Source organism: Thamnophis elegans, chromosome Z (assembly GCF_009769535.1).
Source record: "Thamnophis elegans isolate rThaEle1 chromosome Z, rThaEle1.pri, whole genome shotgun sequence".
NCBI lineage: Eukaryota > Metazoa > Chordata > Lepidosauria > Squamata > Colubridae > Thamnophis > Thamnophis elegans.
This window is the reverse complement of record NC_045558.1, coordinates 94,393,847-94,401,130: the sequence shown is the minus strand read 5'-3', so window position 1 is coordinate 94,401,130 and position 7,284 is coordinate 94,393,847.

The window sequence follows — 7,284 nt, the reverse complement described above, 5'->3', positions numbered from 1 at the left end:
ACCGGATACAATGTGATTCCATCCAGGGGAAAGATGCTCTCAATAGCCCTGGTGGTGTCACTGCTACCTCTTCCTCCTCCACCTCCTCCTCCTCCTCTTCCTCCTCCTCCCCACCCCCTCCCCTCCCCCTTCCTCTTCTCCCTATTTTCCCCCAGAAAACAAGGCGTTGGGTCAACCTCCCCCAAGAGCGGATGGCTCTGAAATATCTCCCTCCTCTCTCTCTTCCCCAAATTAGCTCCAGCCCCCTTCTTGGATGGTTCGGGGGGGAAAGCAGCAAAAACCGGACGAATGGCGACAGGGGAGGGAAGGTCGGGAGGAGCTCTCCTTGGTGCTGATGGAAAGCCGGGTCGTCCTCCGCCTCCTCTTCCTCCTCCTCCACAGAGGAAACCAGCCCCTTCGCCAATGACGTGATGCCCGAAGATGGGAACAGTCGGCGCCGGCGGAGAAGCCAGGAACGGGAATGAAGGAGGAGAGGCGGCGCCTCCCTTGTCATTTTTCCAGTCATTTTATGCAGACATTTCAGCCGCTCACAAAGCTCTCCCGCCATACATCTCCTACACTTATGGACTATGCTGGGTTTGTTTGCGGCTTTCACTGCAAACAATCTCAATTTTGCAAGAATTAAAATCAACATAAACTGAGATATTTTCTCACCTGAAGTTGTTAGACAAAAGAATCAATTCACACTTTGCCCTCCTGGCAGGGATTCGCAAGGGATAAAATTGACAAGTGTGAAAGTTGAACAAATCATACTTAAATTATAAGCTACAATGAGATTTTCTTGAGTTGCAGATGTTTTATATGCGTCCTGGCATTATGGTCCACAATGGCTCTGAGGTTGTTTTATTCAACCAGCTATGGTTACAAATTATAGTTTAAATCATTGCAAATCCAGCCATTCTCTCCCCCACCCCCCCACACACCCCAGCCTCTTTCCTACCTCCATTTCATTCTTCCACTGCTGATTTTCTGTGTCTTTATGAGAAAGGCTTTTCATAAACTGCCATTTTTATAGCTGGCATTGTATACATATGATAACAACAAGGTGTTATTATATCTACACTACATTTCCACTCTTTACAGTGCTCCAGTATCGGTATTACTCATATATACATAATGGTTATTTCAATTTTCTTTCTTTCCAATTATATACATCACTGTTCTATATATTATATAAATATTCATGTGTGTGTATGTGTATGTATGTATGTATGTATGTATGTATGTATGTGTGTGTATATATATATATATATATATATATATATATATATATATATATATATATATATATATATATATGCTTTAAATTGTATCAATATTCATAATTATTTATAATACCTTTCCATTTTAATATGACTCATAAATAACCTTTATGTATCCTTACATCTATTTTCTAACCATCCTGAGTTCCAAATCATATAATATTCCATTTCTTCTCCGTCTTTTAATTCCATAGTTAACCTGTCCATCTCTGCATAATCAAGCACCTTTTTTATTATTATTCCATTGGAAGGAATGTTGCCCTGTTTCCAGTTTTATGCGAATGCAATTCTAGCCGCAGCTGTTATGTGGAGTATAATGTACTGAATTTTCTTACATAGGTTTTCTCTTATTATACCTAATAAAAATATTTCCGGTTTCAACTCAATCTTTTGTTGTGTAATTTCCACTAGCCACTTCCTTATCTTGTTCCAATATTTTCTGGCTTCTGGGCCACCACACAGAAGGTGCCTTGTTGATGTTTACATCTCCAGCATTCCACTGGTTTATTTGGAAACATTTTCACCAATCTTGCTGGGGATAAATGTCAATGATAAAACATTTTATATAAATTTCTTTAAAGGCTGCCAACATTGTCAATTTGTAAACTCCCCCCTATAATTTTTCCCAATGTTCTAATTTAATGTTGTAGCCAAAAATATTTGCCTAAATTATCATAGTCTCTTTGACAATTTCTTCCTCCATTTTAAATCTTAGGAAATAGTTATATGCTTTAGTTATCATTTTTTCCTCTGCCCCGTCTATTATTTTATCCAATTCTTGTTGTTCCTTGAAGAAGCCATATTGTTCTAGGTCTTTTTTATATCTTGTTCAAATGTGCATGTATGGCCACCAGTCTTTCTGTATTCCTTGAGAGAAGAGTGGAAATGTGGTGTAAATGATGAAATATGTTCAATAAAAATATATGTTTTAAAAACTAATGTGTTATATCTACTATTTAAAGCTCACCAATACTGCATAAGAGCATGAGGGTATAACCTGAAAAGCTTCTTAACATATTATTAGAATGTTCATATTATTATTTGAGTAGGGCCCTAAATTTATCTTATCTGTTTATATTACCTGTGATGAAGGTGGAAAAAAATGGCCTTTTGAGTCACGTAATTAAGTTAGATGAGGCTAGAAGACAAAAATAGCCTGAGCTGCTAAACTTTTTGTTATATGTCTTTTCACACAGACCCAGACAGATCTATATTATTTTAATTTGGCTGACAAAGGGCAGCACCTACTAGATGTGCATTGATACATGTTAATTACTGTTATTTTTTGGTGGACAGATTCTGGACAGATTCTGGTGTTGATCCAGCACAAAAATTAATTATATTTGTTCTTTGTAATCCTTATTAATTCTAACAATAATAACAACAAATCTATAGGAAAGGCAGGCTGAAATGCATTTGTGCAGTAATCTTATAGAATTTTAAAGAGAATATAGGAACTTTGGCCACTAATTAAGTTTAACTTTGTATAACTGTTCAGAATCACTGCTATGATTATGGGTGACTATATAAATTATTTAAACACATGAATAAAATTCAGTTTTGCCACATTTCCAAAATAGATAAATGAAGGTCAGAATCTTTACCAGCTCATCTTCAGAATCCAGCACTCAAGTCAATATTTGAAAAAAAAAGATCCCATTTCTAAGCCAGTGATTCTATGTCCATTAACCTAGAAATAAGTTTATCTGTATTTATTCTCCCTCCCTCCTCCCTTCTCTCTCTCTCTCTCTCTCTCTCTCTCTCTCTCACACACACACACACACACACACACAAACATTTTTAGAATAGACATGCTGGATAGTGTGGATATATAATTCTGGAGTAATATATGAAGCTGATAAACCATCCAATGGCTACTCACGAACTTTCTTGCAAAGGGAAGCACCTTTGCTGGCCTTAATTGTCTGGTGCTGGATTCTTTAGAAAAACCTCTCTCTCTCTCTTTGCTGCCATGCATCGAATTTTGAAATTGAGTCAGAATTCTGAGAAGCAAGTAAGTAAAAACATCATCAAGTCAAGGACTACTCCTAGTGACTGCATCCATTCAGTTTTCTTGGCAGTGGTACGGAAGTGGTTTGTCACTGCCTTCTTCCAGGATTTTTTAAAATTTCTCAGTCTATTTCTACTATGGAGTTTCTAAATAATATTAATAAAGGCTAACCCTGTATAAATTATGAGATAACTAAAGTTGGGTAAGTGCTGTCAGCTGCTAGGCACAGAGGGACAAACTGGCTTCATTAACTGTAGTTTATTTATTTATTTGCATAGACATCCCAATAGTAATTTACATTAGATTTTTGTCTATGTCTAAATTATTTCAACCTTTCTCAACCTAATGCTTCCAGTTGTGCTAGAAATTGAAATACCCAGAATTGTCAGCAATTATGCCAGTTTGGATTATGGATCTACCATCCCAGCATGTGAGATCACTAAATTTGGAGGAATCAGAATAGATTATGTAGAGATTTTCAAACTTTGTATCTTGAAGTTGCTATTTTCTTATGTATTGTTTGTCTTCTATGGAATGCCTAAGAAACAAAGAAGAATCTGTATCATCTTGATAAGCACATCCACTTCACACTTACTCTGGCTCACTTTTGCCTCGATGGTTCTCAAAAAGCTAAACAGGATTAGATCTAGTTTGAATTTAGATGTGAAAATACTGGAGATATAAGAACTGTAGGTTAAAATGGGCAGTTGAGAGAAACATCCTGGAAAAAGGCAATGGCAAACTATTTTTCTTGTTGCTAAGGAAACTACAAGGACATGAATCCACCAGGGCTTAACTCATCTTGAAGAACACTTTAATGTATGATATATAAAATAAAAAAGTGATCCTGAAAACATGACCAATTCTCTCTTGAACCAAAGAGTAGTAAGAGTGGGCTTCTTATGAAGGAAGATTAATGAAAACTTCAAAGATCTCTACTCTAACTGTTACTATCCATTCCAGTTCTTACACTGTTTATGCACTTTGTTGTTCCAATGCATGGACTTTCACCAAAGAGACAATAGAACTCTCGGATTATTAAAGAACATTAACAAGGTTTCTTGTAAATTATGAATGGGCTACTTTTTGTTCTTGGTAGGTCCTTGAATAAGGTGACCAGATTTTCAGATTGATAAGAGAGACACCAATGATCCGGGGGGGGAGGGGGTGATTAAAAATTTTATATGGAGCAAAAAAAAATTTATACAATGCAAAAATAGTATTGTAATATTTTTTTATTTCAACATAACTACAATTTACAAATATAATACATTTATTTACATTTATATTTATTAAATATATTTACAAAAATTATGTACAGTATTATTTTATTCTTTGGCATATTTCTCATTTGAATGAATTTTTTTTAGTAGATTGCTGTCGTTGTTTAAAAGGTCATGAAATTTTTCACAAGAATTTGTTAAATTATATTTCACACATAAAATGGCTTTCAAAGTCTCAACACTTAATTGTGATTTTTCTGATGTCCACACTTTATTTACCATAGAAAAACACGTTCAGTCGCAGCATTAGTTCCTGGTAAGGACAGCGCGTATTCCACAATTTTCGTGCATTATTGTATGGAATATGATTTATTTTAAAATGATGAAATATTTCTAATCATTTGTTCTCTATTGTGATTTTTGCTGATGCCTAAGATTTAACCTTTTCCTTATCAATATATTTTTTTAATAAAAAAATCAAAAAGATCATTTTCATAAATATTACTATTTGGGAAATTTTGAGTAATATTATCGAATAATTTTTGCACATCATTCCAATTAAGTTCTTGTTTTAATGCAACCCAATGAAAATGTTCAATATCATTGTAATGTACAGTCCACTCTTCTAAATAATCTACGCAATTACTATAGAAATTTTTAATGTGATTCATGATATCTGCACGATTTATTGCACCTTGTTCTTCTAGCTGGCTTATACTATTACAGATAGTTAATTGTTGATACTGAAATTTTAAATTATTAATTTCATTTGCTACTTCGATTACCAAAATTTTGTCATCTTCAATACGTTTTTATAGTATTTTGAAAAAGAGCTGCTTCATTGTGTACAAACTCTAGCCAAATTTTTGAAGATTCTTTTTCAAAAATCTCTTCTAAAATTCTACGACATTTATCCTGTGATAGAAAGTAGGATTTCAAAGAATTGTATATTTTCAAAATTCTTTTGACAGCTGGCAAAAGAGCTATCCAGCGCGTTTTACTGTATCCAAGTATTTTGTGATATTCGACTTCCGCATTTTCACAAAATTCTTTAAGCATTTCAACGCATACAGTGTATATATAGAAATAAGAATATATTTTAACAATAATATTTTCCACATCTACGGGCAACAAGTCAGCAGCTGTTTGAATGGCATTATGTATTATGTGCGCTGCACAACCAACACCAATAACGTTTTGATTAAGGTTTTTGTTTAATTTATAAAAAATATTATTTGTACCTCTTCTCGCTTTTCCTCCAAAATTTGCGTTCGTGTTGTCTCCACAATATGCAATTATTTTGTGTTTTAAATTGTTTTGTTCCAAAATATTAATAATGGAACTGAAAATTATTTCAGAATAATTTCAGAATTATTTCGCCAGGCAAAGAAACAAAATCTAAAATTCTAATTTGTATTCCAGTTTCTGAATCAAAAAATCTAATAATGGTTGGAAATAATTTTATATCCTTATGATTAGATGCATCAGAATATATGGAAATAAAATTAATTTTCTCTAGATTTTTGTTTAATTCTGAAAATGCATATGGGGAAAGCATATTACATACAATTGCCTCGGATTTTGTTTTAGCACAGGCAAAATTTTTATTGAATAACTTTTTGACATTTGTGATGTACGGTCCACAGATCTGAAGGAATGATTGTGATTAATAGCATGAAAAGACATAAGTCCTTCTGCTAATGTTAATTTCTTTTCTTCGTCTCCATAAGTTGTTTTCCGAAAAAAAATCCTGTATTTTGGAGGAAGATGCAGCAGTATCTAAATATCTTTTATGTTTCTGTGTCTCCAAGTGTTTTGAAATATCATTCTTCCCGCCGTGCGAAATAGAAAATTCAGCATTACATTTCTCACATTTTACTATGTGATCGTTTTTGGTTTTTTTAAGAAAAGGAAATTCACTTCTTAGATCATTGTTGAATTTGCATCCTCTTTTCTTACTCATTATGTTAATAATCTAAAAAAAAATATTATATGATTTTATACGATATAAAATTCAACAAGGGTGAAACACACTAAATCTGGCAAAGCTGCCTTGCACCAACCTGGCCTGCCCATAGAATAGCAGCCACTTTGAGATACATAAATCTGGTCTGAACATATTGCATCACGAAGAAAACATTTGCAAAAAGGAACATTTTTTGTAGTAAATATATTTTATAAATAATTAAAAAATAAAATCCCCCCCCAAGTAATTAAAAAAGATATTCTATAAATAAAAGAAATCCTTAAAAACCATTATTAAGTATTACACCAGCAATAATTTACACTGTAACCATTTCAAACTATTCCACACAGAATAAATTGAAGTAAAACCATTTTAAAAATTCTATACTCAATACTTTGAAATGTATTGTGCATAGAATTTTTAAAAATAGTTTTACTTCAATTTATTCTGTGTGGAATAGTTTGAAATGTTTTACTTCAATTTATTCTGTGTGGAATCTTTTTTTAAATTGTCTTAGACTATTTTAAAAAAGTTTCTATCCAAAATAAATTGAAATAAACCATTTTTAAAAATTCTATGCACAATACTTTGACACACTTCCCTCCTTGCTAGGTTTTTAAAAATGGTCCCCATTACTCTTCATTGTAAGGCAAAAAGAATATTACTATCTAACTATGATTTAGAGCAGTGATGGCGAACCTATGACACGCGTGTCAGTGCTGACACGCGTAGCCATTTCGGGTGACACGCACATGCTCCCCAAACTTGTTTCAGCGGCAGCTCTCAGCCTGGGCGGCAGCGTCACGCAGGCTGTGAAAGGAG